The following is an 18,622-nucleotide window of genomic DNA, read 5'->3' on the forward strand; positions in this document are numbered from 1 at the left end:
AACAAACAGACCCGAACTTTTCGACTCTGTATGTACAGAACAGGGAATCAGTGATCATAAGGCCGTTGCAGCATCCCTGAATATGGAAGTTAATAGGAATATAAAAAAAGGGAGGAAGGTTTATCTGTTTAGCAAGAGTAATAGAAGGCAGATTTCAGACTACCTAACAGATCAAAACGAAAATTTCTGTTCCGACACTGACAATGTTGAGTGTTTATGGAAAAAGTTCAAGGCAATCGTAAAATGCGTTTTAGACAGGTACGTGCCGAGTAAAACTGTGAGGGACGGGAAAAATCCACCGTGGTACAACAACAAAGTTAGGAAACTACTGCGAAAGCAAAGAGAGCTCCACTCCAAGTTTAAACGCAGCCAAAACCTCTCAGACAAACAGAAGCTAAACGATGTCAAAGTTAGCGTAAGGAGGGCTATGCGTGAAGCGTTCATTGAATTCGAAAGTAAAATTCTATGTACCGACTTGACAGAAAATCCTAGGAAGTTCTGGTCTTACGTTAAATCAGTAAGTGGCTCGAAACAGCATATCCAGACACTACGGGATGATGATGGCATTGAAACAGAGGATGACACGCGTAAAGCTGAAATACTAAACACCTTTTTCCAAAGCTGTTTCACAGAGGAAGACCGCACTGCAGTTCCTTCTCTAAATCCTCGCACAAACGAAAAAATGGCTGACATCGAAATAAGTGTCCAAGGAATAGAAAAGCAACTGGAATCACTCAATAGAGGAAAGTCCACTGGACCTGACGGGATACCAATTCGATTCTACACAGAGTACGCGAAAGAACTTGCCCCCCTTCTAACAGCCGTGTACCGCAAGTCCCTAGAGGAACGGAGGGTTCCAAATGATTGGAAAAGAGCACAGATAGTCCCAGTCTTCAAGAAGGGTCGTCGAGCAGATGCGCAAAACTATAGACCTATATCTCTTACGTCAATCTCTTGTAGAATTTTATAACATGTTTTTTGCTCGCGTATCATGTCATTTCTGGAAACCCAGAATCTACTATGTAGGAATCAACATGGATTCCGGAAACAGCGATCGTGTGAGACCCAACTCGCCTTATTTGTTCATGAGACCCAGAAAATATTAGATACAGGCTCCCAGGTAGATGCTATTTTTCTTGACTTCCGGAAGGCGTTCGATACAGTTCCGCACTGTCGCCTGATAAACAAAGTAAGAGCCTACGGAATATCAGACCAGCTGTGTGGCTGGATTGAAGAGTTTTTAGCAAACAGAACACAGCATCTTCAATAAAATTCTTCAGGGTATCAGACCGCATCGTCATAATTTTAAAATGTGCCAACGTTTCGGCCAGCGTTGCAGCTAGCCTTCATCAGGGCCTTACGTTAACTGCAGAATTTTATTGAAGAAGACAACGGCCGCGGAAGCCTACGCTTACAGAACACAGCATGTTGTTATCAATGGAGAGACGTCTACAGACGTTAAAGTAACCTCTGGCGTGCCACAGGGGAGTGTTATGGGACCATTGCTTTTCACAATATATATAAATGACCTAGTAGATAGTGTCGGAAGTTCCATGCGGCTTTTCGCGGATGATGCTGTAGTATACAGAGAAGTTGCAGCATTAGAAAATTGTAGCGAAATACAGGAAGATCTGCAGCGGATAGGCACTTGGTGCAGGGAGTGGCAACTGACCCTTAACATAGACAAATGTAATGTATTGCGAATACATAGAAAGAAGGATCCTTTATTGTATGATTATATGATAGCGGGACAAACACTGGTAGCAGTTACTTCTGTAAAATATCTGGGAGTGTGCGTACGGAACGATTTGAAGTGGAATGATCATATAAAATTAATTGTTGGTAAGGCGGATACCAGGTTGAGATTCATTGGGAGAGTGCTTAGAAAATGTAGTTCATCAACAAAGGAGGTGGCTTACAAAACACTCGTTAGACCTATACTTGAGTATTGCTCATCAGTGTGGGATCCGTACCAGGTCGGGTTGACGGAGGAGATAGAGAAGATCCAAAGAAGAGCGGCGCGTTTTGTCACCGGGTTATTTGGTAACCGTGATAGCGTTACGGAGATGTTTAATAAACTCAAGTGGCAGACTCTGCAAGAGAGGCGCTCTGCATCGCGGTGTAGCTTGCTCGCCAGGTTTCGAGAGGGTGCGTTTCTGGATGAGGTATCGAATATATTGCTTCCCCCTACTTATACCTCCCGAGGAGATCACGAATGTAAAATTAGAGAGATTAGAGCGCGCACGGAGGCTTTCAGACAGTCGTTCTTCCCGCGAACCATACGCGACTGGAACAGGAAAGGGAGGTAATGACAGTGGCACGTAAAGTGCCCTCCGCCACACACCGTTGGGTGGCTTGCGGAGTATCAATGTAGATGTAGATGTAGATGTAGAATTGCGGTACTGACTTCAAAGGAATCAATGGAACATCTTTAGGATTTGTTAGAACATTGATATTGCTCCAGATACAAGTGTCCACCATCGTTACATTCTCTGGTTTTGACTCTTTCGGAAGAGTGGGCTGCCACTCCTCCACGACATTCAGAAACCTCACTGAAAGTGTCCCCAGCAGAGATCAAGCCTCATAAATGAAAAGGGAGGGCACACCCCCTACTAACGTCCACTGACAGGTGTTCAGAAACTTTAGATCTGGGAGGTCTTTTAACATCTCAGAGCCTGTGCGCGTATGAATTTTGAAGATCGCAGTCGCTTAAACTGGAGACATATTGGTGACAGGAAGAGCCGATAATCGAGACGCACAGCGATGTCTTTGGGAGAGCTATCGTCGCGGCCTCCGCCACGGCGCTACAGGGCCGGGACACCGCAGGGAGGCAGGCATCCGGCAACTGAACGGCTCCTTCCGTTGTTGCTGCCGCCGCTGCTGCTGCATTTATGGATGAGCTACGGAAAGAGTTCCCCTGGCCCGTTCTTTAAGAGATTAACAGATCCCACTACTCTTCTGCTGCGGCGCAATAGATAAGGCCGTGACTCGCCGCTCCGGCCGAGATATACTGTCCGCCGCCGCCTCCGCCGAGGGCCGCTACCATCGGCCGAGCGCCGCCGGCCGCCTCCTTAGCAATTCATTGGCCGCACCGGACGCTCTTCTGGCGACCACGTGGCTACTTCTGGCTGTGGGCGTGTGGGTGGAAACAGGTGCGTCCGCAAGTCCCTCAGACCTCACGAACCTGTTGTGACAACTGAGTAGTTACGAAACACCCCTCTCGGTCCCCCTCCCGCACACCTCTCTCTCTGCTGCCACAACCATATCACCACTACATATACAGCTATACCTTCCGAAACGTGATAAAACACGTCACACAACTGGGATTTTCTCATGCTTACATGGATGGACGGTTGTTGTTGTTGTGCTCTTCAGTCCAGCGATTAGTTTGATGCAGCTCTCCATGCTACTCTATCCTGTGCAAGCTTCTTCATCTCCCAGCAACTACTGCAACCTACAGCCTTCTGAATCTGCTTAGTGTATTCATCTCTTGGTCTCCCTCTACGATTTTTACCCTCCACTCGACCCTCCAATACTAAATTGGTGATCACTTGATGCCTCAGAACATGTCCTACCAACCGATACCTTCTTCTAGTCAAGTTGTACCACAAATTTCTCTTCTCGCCAATTCTATTCAATACCTCTTCATTAGTTATGTGATCTTCACATCTAATCTTCAGCATTCTTCTGTAGCACCACATTTCAGAAGCTTCAATTCTCTTCTTGTCCAAACTATTTATCGTCCATGTTTCACTTCCTTACATGGCAACACTTCATACAAATACTTTCAGAAAAGACTTCCTGACACTTAAATCTGTACTCGATGTTAACAAATTTCTCTTCTACAGAAACGCTTTCCTTCCCATTGCCAGTCTACATTTTATATCCTCTCTACTTCGACCATCATCAGTTATTTTGCTCGCCAAATAGCAAAACTCCTTTACTACTTTAAGTGTCTCATTTCGTAATCTAATTCCCGTAGCATCACCTGATTTAATTCGAATACATTCCATTACCCTCGTTTTGATTTCGTTGATGTTCATCTTATATCCTCCTTTCAAGACACTGCCCATTCCATTCAACTGCTCTTCCGGGTCCGTTGCTGTCTCTGACAGAATTACAATGTCATCGGCGAACCTCGAAGTTTTTGTTTCTTCTCTGTGGATTTTAATTCCTACTCCAAATTTTTCTTTTGTTTCCTTTACTGCTTGCTCAATATGCAGATTGAATAACATCGGGGATAGGCTACAACCCTTTCTCATTCCCTTCCCAAGCACTGCTTCCCTTTCAGGGCCCTCGACTCTTATAACCGCCATCTGGTTTCTGTACAAATTGTAAATAGCCTTTCATTCCCTGTATTTGACCCCTGCCACCTTCAGAGTTTGAAAGAGAGTATTCCAGTCAAGGATGGACGGTAAGAGGATAAATTATAGAATACGGGTCACTGGACACAATGTCATCCACCCCTGAAAAAAAAAAGGCACTGGGCGCTTTGGAGAGCTGTACATGATGTGGAAATGGTACCAGGATGACGTGAGTGATGGTGCTGAAGCGGTACGTATGTGCCAGTTGGTTGTATGGAATAAGTGCAGTAAGATATAGGGATGGACGATAGTATGGAAACGCCACGAGAACTCCCTGCTTGAACCTAAACGCAGATGCGAACCAAACCTGTTGCTTGCACTGTTGTATTTGGCCAGTAATGGCACCTCTGCAATGTTCTGAGTACGTTGAAAGTGTCAGTCGTAGACACAACAGTGTTCTGTGTAGTTGTGAGTGCATTGTGCTGGAGCTAAGCGACTTCGAACTTGCGCAAATTGTGGGTGTTCGTATTGTGGGTGATTCATAACCAAGCGAGCCGTAGTGTTTGGTGTTTCAACAGCCACCGTATGGAAGATTTGCACCGCATGCAGGGGAACGGAGAAACATAATCCGCTACAGCGCGGACGAAACTGTGTGTTGAGTGATTGGGACGAACAGTCATTGAGGAGGATTTTGACTAAAAATAAGAGGACAACAGCTGCAAAAGTCGCTGCAGAACTGAATGTCGTCTTCACAAACGCTGTCAGCAGCAAAACAACTTGAAGGGAACTCCATTAACTGGGAATTTCAGGGAATTTCAGAATCATTCAGCCATGCAAATGCCCGTGAAAGGAAAACGTCGTGCCGAAGCCATGAAATCTGGATTTTGTCCAATGGAAGAATATAGTTTCGTCAGATGTGTCTCTTTTTTCACACTGTTTCCAACTTCTGGCCGAGAATACGTCCCAAGAGTGAAATACGAAGGGTGTTCGATGGTGATTTGGACAGCGATATCGCGATACTCCATGGGCCTCATGGCTGCTCTGCAAGTTCATATTACTGCCAAGGATAATGTGACCAATTTCGCTCAACAAGTCCATCCCATGTTACAATGTTTGTTGGCCACTGCTGACGCAGTGTTCAAGAACGACAGTGCCCCTGCTCACAGTTCGCATCGTCTAGGACGGTTTTGTGAGCAAGAGGATGATCTCTCTCGTCTCCCCTGTCCACCACAGTCACCAGAACTCAAAACTATTGAGCCTATGTGGTTTGGAGAGAAGATTTCACTATCGCTGTGCACGTCCGTTTTCATTACCTGAACTTGCCACTATTTTGCCGCAAGATTCGTATGAGATTGTCTTGAAAACCATACTGGACCTCTATTTACCCATTACGAGGCGAAAGGGAGTGCTTTTGAGTGAAAACGGTTCTGCTCCACGATATTAAACATGATAATATGTTGTATTTTCGGTGTTCCTGTATTTTTGTTCACCTCTTGTTGGTCGACGTAGAGAGCTCCAATCTGTCCACAACCACACCGTGAATGAATCAGCCCTATCAGTTGTAGTACCAACGCCGACTGTCCAAAGTGTGTACATGAAATAGTGTCACAGCCATCTAACACCGTATAATAACAGTGGTCGTAGAAAGACACCAACCGACAGGGACCACACAGGAGTGTCACGGCTTGTCAACGACAGTCTGTTACGAACCGCCAGGGTTAGCTACTTTCAGCGAATACAGGTCCATCTCAACCAGTTTCCGAGCGCACACTGCGACGTGCTATGCATGCAGTGGAGATTTGGAGTCAGGTATGTTGTGGCAGTCCATTGCTCACAGCAACACATACGACTACAGCATTCAGTGGGCTAAACAACAAACAACACACAAACTGGGCAGTAGCTGACTACAGGCGTGTAGTATGATTCAGCGAGTCGCAGTTCTTAGACCTTTTTTCAGATGATGATGAAAGGTGTCGACTGCATCGGAGGCCTAATGGGGTGTTTAACCGACATTGTGTGTGGGTGTATTTCGGGCCATTGGAAGTTCTATGATGTTTGGGGATGTTTTCCTGCACCGCGAATTGGTGCCACCCATTCAAGATGCGATGCACATGAGATAGGACCTTTGCAATTTCAATTTTTGTAATGTAGTACAGGCAACCCTTTTATTTCATGAAGTGTTCATTAAACATCTGTCTCAGTTGCAGTAAATTTATTTTCGTGACTACCTTCCAGTCGACTGGTTCATTCATTCTCAAGCCTGACCTACTGAGGCTGCACTGAGAGTGCTGATCTTAATGGCAACTATCTAAAATTGACAATTGGTATCACACAGTGCCGACAAATAAATGTTGCAATATAACTATCCTCACTAAACAAGTCATAATCCAACTGATTTCATTTTTATTCTGACTTTTATAGTGAGCATACGTATATTAAGAGAAAACTACTACAACCTTCTGGATCTGCTTACTGTAGTCATCTATTGGTCTCCCTCTACGATATTTACTCCCCACACTTCTGTCCAATACTAAACCTCATTATATGTCCTGTCAAATGATCCCTTATTTTAGTCGAGTTGTGCTACAAATTTCTTGTCTCCCCAGTTCTCTCCAGTACCTCCTCATTCGTTACGTGATCTACTCATCTAATCTTTAGCATTCTTCTGTAGCATCACATTACAAAAGTTTCTATTCTCTTCTCGTCTAATCTGTTTACTGTTGATACTTCACTTCTACAAATGACTACACTGCAAACAATACCTTCAAAAAAGAGTTCCTAACACTTAAGTCCATATTCGATGTTAACAGATTCTTTTCTTCACAGATGCTGTTCTTGTTATTGCCAGTCTGCATTTTACACCCTCTCTACTTCGAGCATCATCAGTTATTTTGCTGCCCAAGTAGCAAAACTCGTCTACTATTTTAACTGTTTCGTTTCCTAATCTAATACCCTCAGCATCACATAATTTAATTCGACCACATTCCTTGTCCTTCTTTTGCTTATATTCTCCTTTCAAGCCGCTGTCCTTTCCGTTCACCTGCTCGTCCAAGTTCTTTGCTGTCTCTGAATTACAACGTCATCGGCAAACCTCAAGCATTTTATCTCTTCTCCCTAAACTTTAGTTCAACTCCAAATTTTTCTTTGGTTTCCTTTACTGCATAACATCCAGTAAATATAACATAAATTACAAGCCAGTATAGGTAAAATAAATTTATAAGTGACTACTTTATGTAAGTAATCTAATCCAAGCGAATGCAGCATCTCTGTATCCAAACTGTTTGTGAAACTATACTGTCATAATGTTTTTGTAAAATAAAGTGATTCCAAAAACAAACACTGTGAGTGATGATCTGCATGTGTATTCTGTTCTTTGTAATGAAAGGGGCACAGTACCTGTAAGTACACAGACAAAAATGCTATTTCCAATATCATCAAGCAAAAAAAAAATCCGAAGATTTATTTCGTTCGATTTCCTGATTGCAGTTTAATCTCAAAAAAGACGACTACAGTGCAAGAGAAGCGGAAAACACATATGCAAACATACACATAAAACTCATGTAAATATTTGCTCTTGACGGTGAGAATAAATTCTCAAATTGCAGGGTGTAGTGTTTCATTATTTAAATCACGAATGGCAACAAAGTTGCAGGCTTACCAAAAACATCGAGTATGATTAATGAAATCAAATGAAAATGTTTATCTGATTCATGTACGTCACAAGGCTTGACCATATAAAATACGATCACCTATGGGAATGTATGGTAAATATGCCATACGTATTGTGAGCGCATCACTAGAAACGATAATTTCATGCTAAAAACACACCTGCACTATGCTCCAGGAAGAATTCGACCCAAAGGCTGTTTTAAGAAGCATTGTTTGGACAAGTTTAAAGTGAACATGTGAGAGAAGCCGTTCAAACTCGAGAACGCGCTCGACGAGAAGATTTGACGGAAAGCAGACAAGAAAGCGGACCCGACACCGACAAGGGACACCGTCTAGAAAAGAACGCAGTCTAAAACGTAAGCGAAACGTTAAGGGACTAAACGTTTCTTGTATTTCGTCCTAAAAACCAGTTCTTGCAACATCCTTGTTAGATTTTCACAAGATATTCTGCCGTCAAGGATTTACAACTGATAATATCTTATCTTTCAATGGCTCTGAGCACTATGGGACTTAACTAATGTGGTCATCAGTCCCCTATAACTTAGAACTACTTAAAGCTAACTAACCTAAGGACATCACACACATCCATGCCCGATGCAGGATTCGAACCTGCGATCGTAGCAGTCGCGCGGTTCCGGACTGCGCGCCCAGAACCGCTAGACCACCGCGGCCGGCTATCTGATCTTTTATTTAGAGATATGGTGTTACATTTTTTATTTCATCTGCTCTCTTATGACAGTCTCTAACGATGAAGAAATAACAAAATTTATAATTAACGACTGCTAAACCTGTAGTGGAGCAGCGCAGTAGACGAAACCGTCAATAAACTCGCGACCATGCCTTCAAAGTTAGGATCAATGTTACGTTACGTACGTCGTGGTGTGACACGCATCGCTTGGCTGGATAAATAAAGGTCAAATCAGACTCCACATGAAATAACTGCGTAACACCGAAAATACAGATAAAATACCTTCTGTATCATTCAAAATTTTACCCCGTTTCATATCAGTTGATAACTTGCACTGTACTTTTGATTCTGAAGCTGCAAGATGTATTACAGAAACGGTGTTTAATACGTAATCGATGTACTAGTGTATTTAATTTTGATTGTATATAGTTGATTATAATTATAATGAAAATATTGTAAATTGCAGGGTAATACCCAAGGGAACTTCATTGAAATGTATCGATAGCAACGACGAAATGGTAGAGAGTTTGTGTCGTGTTGCGAGCAGAGTGGAAGCAAAGCAGCTTGAGTCATGGGAGAGTGCGGAAGTGTTTGTTGGGCATACCCGCAGCCACGGTGTTCAGCTGTGCTCACGCCAATGTTGACGAGCCTGATTTGTTAGCCCGAGAATATTGAGAGCACGGTAGGAGTGGAGAGGCGGAGGAAGCTGCAATTCCAACTAATCCTGTCCTATAATTACCTGTAGCTCTGGAAACAACTCACGGTTCTCATCGAACATCAGGAGGAGCAAAACAGGCAGCTCTGCATTGGCGTCGGCTACATTCTTCGTCGTCCGCACAGCTGCAACATCGTAAGACTGTTAACTGACAAACACAGTAATGTAAAGGCTTTTCCCAGCAGCATTTCTTTCACAAAATACGAATAACTTGAATAATAGCTTGTAATAGTTAAAACATGTAGGGCACCTGTGCTGTCATTGTCCTCAGATGTTCTTACCAAGCAGGATCTCTTTCCTTTCCATGCAATAACCGAGTGTCGTAAGAATATGAAAAGTGATTAACTATTTACTGCCAGTTTCAGTCTTATTTTTCTGCCACAGTAACTGTTCATTCTTGTATTGCATAACAGAATCTACTTAAAGTAAAGTAAAATTTCACTGGCAAAACTAATAACTAAAAATGGTTAAATGGCTCTGAGCACTATGGGACTTAACATCTGAGGTCATCAGTCCCCTAGAACTTAGAACTACTTAAACCTAACTACCCTAAGGACATCACAAACATCCATGCCCGAGGCAGGATTCGAACCTGCGACCGTAGCGGTCACGCGGTTCCAGACTGAAGCGCCTAGAACCGCTCGGCCACACCGGCCGGCCTAATAACTAAAGATAAAGCACAAATTAAGAGTGCACAGTTTCATTTATTCTGTATTTGGCTTAGCGAATGACTTCTGCTGGCTTCGTATGTATTTTATTGTTGTTATTTTAAAAGTAGAGCCAAGTGCTCATTTGCTTAAAGTAAATTCTGTTCAATCTTTCAATAATCAAAAGTAAATTGCTTGTCTTTTTCTAAGTTTTGCATTACGTTACACTGAGATTACGGAAAATTACTTTTTACATAACAAAGTTTAATTTAAGCCAGTCATTTATTTAACTAATAATATCATTTAAGGTTACTTTCGAAATTTAGTATTTCAGAATAAGTAACTGCAAACTCAGAGCTTTCTGATCCATTTATTTTCTCGTGTACTGTTGTGCTGTGGAAACGCGTGACAACATTCTGTTGCCACGACAGTAATTATTTGCTTAAAATTTGTCACAACCTTTTTCAAGATTCCAGAGATTCATTGCCCAAGCAGGCTGGCGACCGTTTAATTATCCTTATTTTTAGCTTATTTGTGTTTTCTTTGTGTTATCAGTGATTTTTGTAGTATATATTACGTAGTACCCTTTTCCCACTATGCGTTTCGTGAGCGATTGCACTATATTCCACCCATTTCAACATTATCATCAGTATTTAGCTTAAGTTAAGAATAGCTTCTTCCTTCAGAAGAGTCTGTTGTACACTTTCCTCCAGATAACCGGCGTTATTTTCCTTCCATAACAATAGTTTTACTAACTGCAACTGCGAGACACAATTAGTTTGGTTCAACACCGTGATTTCCTTACATGGCTAAATAGCGGAGGCATTATTTTCTCTAATGGGCACCAGTACACAACATTCAATTTATCTCTATAACATTAACTTTAAAAGTGATGTACAGGAAATACAAACGCACATATTGGTCAATAAAATTCTTCAGGGTATCAGACCGCATCGTCATAATTTTAAATTGCGCCAACGTTTCGGCCAGCGTAGCTGCAACGCTGGCCGAAACGTTGGCGCAATTTAAAATTATGACGATGCGGTCTGATACCCTGAAGAATTTTATTGAAGAAGACAACGGCCGCGGAAGCCTACGCTTACATGCACATATTGGTATTTGCGCCGGAATAAAAATACTTGTACCACTTATACTTCTCATATTTCACAGGAAATGTCAGAAATTTTGCCTCTTCAGCACATAATTCATTGAGCCCAGTGTAACTGTCATAGCGTTTCACCCATTCACGAAAGCACTGTATGAAATCGCCTCAAGTTCTACATCCAACGATGTTTATTTCATTTTGTCTCCTAACAATATTTTCCCTTTTTCATCAATCTTCGTTCTACGTAAATGGAAACGGTACAAGAGCGTAGGTCCGATGAGTCGTCATTTCGTTTTCGGCCGAAATCTACTACATTCTGAGTAGGAGCGTTGTTGTGGTGGAACAGCCGAATCTCTGAGTGCCACAGTGCAGATTATTTTTATCATCAGTCCTCACGCAAGTGTCTTAGCACGTGAAGATGCTAATGCTAGTTAACTGCGGAACCTAGCGGAACAAATGTTTGGTGCACTATCTCCATCTTGTTTTTTTAAAAAAAAAGTAGACCCCTTACAGTTTTTACGCTTGCTCTCTCCCATTTCGTTTTCGTTACTGTTGGTGGTGAAACAGCTTTCGATCGTTACGATAGTTGCTTGATTTCTGGATCATGACACCTCCTCGCCCGCAAAGATCTTCTGTAAAAACTAATCAGATTGTTCTGATATGTATGTAACTGCAAATCGGAGCAACACGTCAACAGCATGTCAGAATACAAGCACTCCGTTCCGACACTTCTCTGAAGAGAAGAATTATGTAATTAGATAGATAATATCCAAATTATTCTACCCGTGATTTTGCTCCAGGCAATGATATCTCTTTGTAGACCTGTTCTGCAGCTCGTGAAATCTTTCCATCGAAGATAAAATTGAATACATTTATACATTTGTAGTAGATTACAGCGATTAGGAATTTAAGGTTCTTGCACAGGTGAAGATAACTAAAGAACAAAGATAACAATCCATACAAGACAAGACCACACACAAAATTGAAGTATTGACTCACACTACACTCATCACAAGGTGTATGGAAATAAATTGCTTAAATTAGTATATTGTTAAGAGGAAGTTAAAGGAAGACACGTTGACCAAAAATTGTTGCTGGACCCGCTTTGGCTCTAGGGTGTCATTCTGGCTAAGCGTATTCTGCTCACCATGTCTTCCTTTAACTTCCTCTTAATAGTTTACTAATTCAAGTCGTATATTTCCATACTCCGTATGATGGGAATTTATATTTAATTTTTGATGTGTAGTCTGGTCTGTTCTCATATGGTTTGTATGTTTGTTTTTATTGTGGGTAAATGCTAGTTCATCCAGAATTTGGATTAGCAAAAAAGTAGAAACAAAAGATAAGTCAGGGTACCTTTCCAGTCTGTACATGACTACCATGACGTGTGTGTACTGTTTCCTTATGGCTGTATCTATGAAAAGTTCTACATTAAATTCGTATATTTTGATTCTGATTAGATTCAGTCATTCATTTTATATAGTTTCTTCCCTAATGAATTATCATCAATTTGCAGTTGTTAATTACTATTATTCAATGATGTACTTATTACCTTTATAGTATTCAATTATGGCTTATTTTTAACAGATTGAGGTAAGTTGTACCTAATGACGATGTTCTCCGTTTCGGTTTGTGAATTTTCTGTACACTTATCATATCAGCTGTTGTATAATGACTGTGTCCTTGATAGGTACTCCGTTACACTCATATATTCTAATTTCATTGTTGGTTCTGTGAATGAGTTATTACTAGTTTGTACTTATTATTTTTTACACTGATGTAATATATCATCCTTATAATATCTGACTATAGATTACTTCTAACAGATTTACATGAGTTATAGCTTATGATAATGTAGTTCATTTCACTTTGTGAATTAGCCAAGCCTCAACATACTTACTGTTATTTATTTTGTACTCCACTAGTGTGATCGCTAAGAAGTATGGACTTCACCAACATCGTTATTTTTGCTCCACATTCCAAGTTTTTATGACCAAATTATCTATAATGATTGACTCAGCTAGGCAGGCAACAGTAATAACTATTTTTCTTCATGAATTAAACTCTACCATATTTCCTTAAATTGCCTTTTTGTAGTTCCATAATTGCGTTGGCATGGAATACGTATGTGCTGCCATGTTATTTTAGTATTCTAATTGTGAACTACATTTATCTGCCTTGGATACAGCTCTTAATGCTTTTGATATATGATTACTGATTGTTTACATAAATGACTTTGTTTTTATAGCATCGCCGGAAAAGAAATAGTACACCTTGAAAGACTGCGTAGATTTTGATCCGATGACGGTATATACAACCTGCGGGACAGTGGATGTACTGATAATGGTTTCATCGTCGTCCGCCAACAGATAACAGTGTAGTGGCATAGCTACCAGAACGCCATCTGTGTCTGGCATTTAGTAGAGAATGGTCACAGCCATAAGGCTCACTTGTCAGTGGTGAAGCAACCAGGCAACCATGTCACGGTGACGCACTCGTACATCCTACAGCCAACTGATTCCGAAACGGGTTAAATTGTGGCCTTCCGAGTGGCGAGATGCTCCTTTCGGAGAACTGCCACTCGAGTTGGACTTGCTTTGTGAGTTGCGCAATAATACTGGTATCAGTGGCCACGTGGACATTCTCACACACGTAGACAAAGTTCTTGACGTCCGCACAGCACACAGAAGCCCCTCAGGATCGTCGTATTGTAAGGGCAGCAGTGGCAGATCGTACCAGCTGCCACAGCACAGATAAGAGAGCAGTATATGGTAAAATAACAGCAAGGATTGTGGGGGACAAAACCATTTGAAATTCCGTACCACATATGTTTAAATACTTTTGCTCCGAAGAAAATTACATTACCATATGTTACTGAAACATGAACTGAACAGTGCATTAAAGGACTAACTTATTCAAATTACTGCACGTACTTGAGCAAAACTGAAAATTAAACAATTGTTAAAACATCATGAAAAAGAAAGTGAAACGCCCGCTAAACCCGCAGGGCAGAACAGGTGATTAGGATTGTGGAAAGGGCCAAATAAGGTGTCCGTGAGGTTCACTCAAAATTGTAATTTATTATAATTCAATAACACCTTTAAACCACAACGGCACATAGCAGAACCTTTAGAACTACGAGTTTCAAACAGGCAGTTATTTCACGGAAGGACCTACAAGCAAGAAATCTTAAAAGTCAACAAAATAAAATGCAGTTAAAATATCAAATAAAATAATTAAAATATATATGGCATCACAGCTAGGCTGGAAAGTCTCAAGCCAAAAATAGATAGAACAAACATATGCAAGATGCAATACAAGCGGCTGAGGGCCACAATTAAGTCTGAAAATTTTAAAGTATATTACTATAATCTTTTCAGGCAGAAGGCCGCAATGTTTTTGCTTAAAGGGTAAGTTCAAGAATAAGGTTTTAAGCGGCTTAAGGCCCACAATTGATCTGTCAACATTCAAAATACATAAAGCTCAGTAAAAACAAGTATTTTTAAATCATTGGCTATGATAGATTATTAACAGAGAATTAAATATCTGTGAGAACGACAATAAAGAAAACGGCACTCAGAAGCCTCCAGGGAGGTCGTTTTGCCCTCGTTCACTTAGGTGACGCAGGTGATGAGCCCAACTACACTTGATCCGTCGGAACCCAACCGAGGGACAGCCACGGACCGACAGACACAATGATTTGCTTGCCATAAATCAGTACATGAGAACTCAAACACAAAAGGTTACGAACGTGATTAGCCACAATGAAGTATGTGTTAGCTGTCAAAATTACACACCATGTTGGACAACGACAATAGGTGAGGAAAAGACGCTGCCTGAAATTACGTTAGTGGCCAGGGCAGGTAACCGGAACACTAACGTCCACAAGGCAGAAAATTCCGCTGGTGCACTCGAATTGTAGTCAACCAATATGGTTAATTGCACCGCATGGCTCCTAAATTTCAGCAATAGAAACACTCGGTGTTGCTCACAGGAAAACCTTCCCAACAGCGAACCACCAAAAGGAACCACACAACATGGGTAGTTGAATTCACTACTCAACTTTGACGTCCTGGGTCGGTGACCCACGATGCTCGTAGCGATTGGACAGCCCCACACACGCTCCGACACTGCGCAGGGACCGCCAGAGGACCCAACCGACTGCACCGCGTGGACATCCCTGGTCCGCAGAAACCGACCGACTACCCTCAGAATGCCAGTAACATCTAAAATGAAACTTCCCGGCAGATTAAAACTGTGTGCCCGACCGAGACTCGAACTCGGGACCTTTGCCTTTCACGGGCAAGTGCTCTACCAACTGAGCTACCGAAGCACGACTCAGGCCCGGTACTCACAGCTTTACTTCTGCCAGTATCTCGTCTCCTACCTTTCAAACTTTGCAGAAGCTCTTCTGCGAACCTTGCAGAACTAGCACTCCTGAAAGAAAGGATATAGCGGAGACATGGCTTAGCCACAGCCTGGGGGATGTTTCCAGAATGAGATTTTCACTCTGCAGCGGAGTGTGCGCTGATATGAAACTTCCTGGCAGATTAAAACTGTGTGCCCGACCGAGACTCGAACTCGGGACCTTTGCCTTTCGCGGGCAAGTGCTCTACCAACTGAGCTACCGAAGCACGACTCACGCCCGGTACTCACAGCTTTACTTCTGCCAGTATCTCGTCTCCTACCTTCCAAACTTTACAGAAGCTCTTCTGCGAACCTTGCAGAACTAGCACTCCTGAAAGAAAGGATATAGCGGAGACATGGCTTAGCCACAGCCTGGGGAATGTTTCCAGAATGAGTGAGCTTCTGCAAAGTTTGGAAGGTAGGAGACGAGATACTGGCAGAAGTAAAGCTGTGAGTACCGGGCGTGAGTCGTGCTTCGGTAGCTCAGTTGGTAGAGCACTTGCCCGCGAAAGGCAAAGGTCCCGAGTTCGAGTCTCGGTCGGGCACACAGTTTTAGTCTGCCAGGAAGTTTCATATCAGCGCACACTCCGCTGCAGAGTGAAAATCTCATTCTGGAAACATCTAAAATAGTCGTCCGTGGAAATAACGCCAACTCCACATACAACCTGACAAACACTGCACGAAGACCTGAACGATCCCCAACAGTAACTAAGCACACACGGAGACAAATCGGGAGTCGACACACACACACACACACACGACTGGCAGGTCCGGACTGCACTCCAGACGCGCTCCAACTGACTCGCGACCCGAACTCGCAACCCGAACTCCTCCCGACAGACAACGACTGGGAAGTAATAGCAGTCGAGCAAAGATACTACGAGAGGGGATGTATCGATACGCGCTGCTAACGCCGCTCACAGTCAGGCAAAGCAGCAACTCAGTGACAGTAGTAATTTAAATCAATGTAGTGAGATGGAAGTACGTAAAAAACAGGGTGTAAAATACATGATGGTGGGAACACGAGTCACGCACAGCTCAGAAGGGGTGGAGCCAGTATGCCTACACGGGCCTCACACCACTTGAACTATTAATCAGCCGTTATGTGAACTTCATCAGAGGAGCATGCGAAGAAAGACTGCTTGTACGACTCTATGCCTGAGCTGTTATTTGCCTGACTTTATCTTCACAATCCCTCCAGAATAGACAGAGCTTAAGAATGTTAGTATTTTCAGCACTGAGAGATAATTCTGAAAGTTTTATACGCAGGTTCTCAAGAGATGCGCGACGTCTTACTTCGAGAGTCTCCCAGTGGAAAATTTTCTCTTATTATGTTAGTGATAATTGTAAGTCTTATCGAACAGTATCCTTGTTTAATGTATTGAAATCATCATGTGCCTACAAATCACTCTCTACACCTTACCATCCCTCCTTCTCCCTACTTTCGAATGCAGAAATTTAAAATTAATTTAATTTTTAAAAACTGCTTAAAATTTGTTTAAAAATAGTGTCACGTTACCCTAATGAATGTACAAATAAAATCAGGAAAAATAGCTACTCGTTCCACTTGTGAAGAGACAATAAAACCTCTACCTAATTTTACTGCTAGTTACGATGACACTATAGGAACTATGTGTCTTTAGGCACAATTTTATTCTCTTTTATCATTATCTAGATAGACAATTGGCAGAGTTTATACATTCTTTGACGGTTTTTTTACTCCATTTTCTATATAGACAAATTCAGAAGATGACCACCGGTTTGTCGAAACTGGTTACACCATTGTGAAAGACACATGCGATAGCTCATTAAAAATATAAAAAGCAAAAGAAGATAATTACTTAGTCTCCACGCACAGTACCTTATTTTTTTTCATAAAGTCTGCAGTGCAGCTGACTGTTGAATATTCTGATTTTTTTTCAAATTCTTATTGGCTACATGATCTGGACTTTTGCACTGAATCTAAAAGTGGCGTTAAGCCGTTTCATATGAAGAAACGACTGTGCTTTGTCGTTTTTAAAAAAAAAAAATTAAAGTTAAAACAGAGACAGACCATCTGCAGGCAACCGTTCGTAAATCTTTAAAAGAAAATATTTACAGTTTCTTCAGGTGTTATATGCCTTCTGGAATTCTTCTAGGATTCATTACAGCTGTCTTGTCTTAAGCAAAGAAAAAGTAATACTGATTTTTGTATGTTAAAAGGAAGGGGTGTGCTAATGGGGACATAACAGTAGACCAAAGATATTCCTTGTGGAACCCACTGATCATATTTTTTCTCCAGGCAGACAGCTCTCCCTGAGTATATGCATGGTGCAGCCACATTAATGTGACCACCTGTCAAAAAACTGAATCACCACCTTTCGTCTGTGGTCCCCTGCTAGACATGCCGGAAGAGAGTTACTGAGGTTCTGGAAGATACCGACAGTGATGTGGAGCCATTCCAAATCCAGTGCCATGGCCAGCTGTGATAGTTTTCTCAGTGAAAGATCAATGGTACAGACAGCTCAATCAAAGTAGCCCCCACAGATTCCTGATTGGGTTTACATCAGGGAATTTTGATGGGCAGGGGTGTACTGTAAACTAGTGCTGGGGGTCTTCGAACCAAGCACGTTCACTGTGAGCTGTATGAGACTTTGGAGCGTCCTGCTGGTAGATGCCATCGCTCTGAGGAAAAAATTGTGTTGGAATAAGCTGTCGCCAGTACAGCGGCCGGCAAAGATGTAGCAAGGCAATCGATAGTAGGCGCTGGATCAGGTACACATATCAGGAGAGAGGCCAAAGATAGACTTGCAAGCAACACGCCGCCAACGCTCCCTCGACCGCAAGTATTTAGATCGCCCGCACGGATCACAGCCATTCAGTCTCAGTTACTAGCTCAGTCTCTCAGTCACTAGCACAGCCGCTCAGTCCCTAGTTCGGTCACTGGAGCTCTACCTCGCATCCTAGTTTGGCGCCTTGCGGCGTGGCTCGTTACTTCTTACCGCCCTGCCAGTGTCCAGCAATGTTTATTTGTCTAGCTAAGAGCTGTAGTAGAAAATACTAGACCACTACTGTCTATTGCATGTCGCAACATACATAGAATTGTCC

General features: G+C 42.3%; 1 non-coding gene across 1 annotated transcript; it reads right to left on the bottom strand.

Annotated features, from left to right (window-relative positions):
- Positions 1–15,387: 15,387 nt before the first annotated feature.
- Trnas-uga (transfer RNA serine (anticodon UGA)) lies at positions 15,388–15,462 on the bottom strand. Its single transcript has one exon. It is a non-coding gene; the product is annotated as a tRNA-Ser (tRNA).
- Between the last annotated feature and the right edge of the window lie 3,160 nt (positions 15,463–18,622).

Source organism: Schistocerca serialis, chromosome 6 (assembly GCF_023864345.2).
Source record: "Schistocerca serialis cubense isolate TAMUIC-IGC-003099 chromosome 6, iqSchSeri2.2, whole genome shotgun sequence".
Classification (NCBI taxonomy): Eukaryota; Metazoa; Arthropoda; class Insecta; order Orthoptera; family Acrididae; genus Schistocerca; species Schistocerca serialis.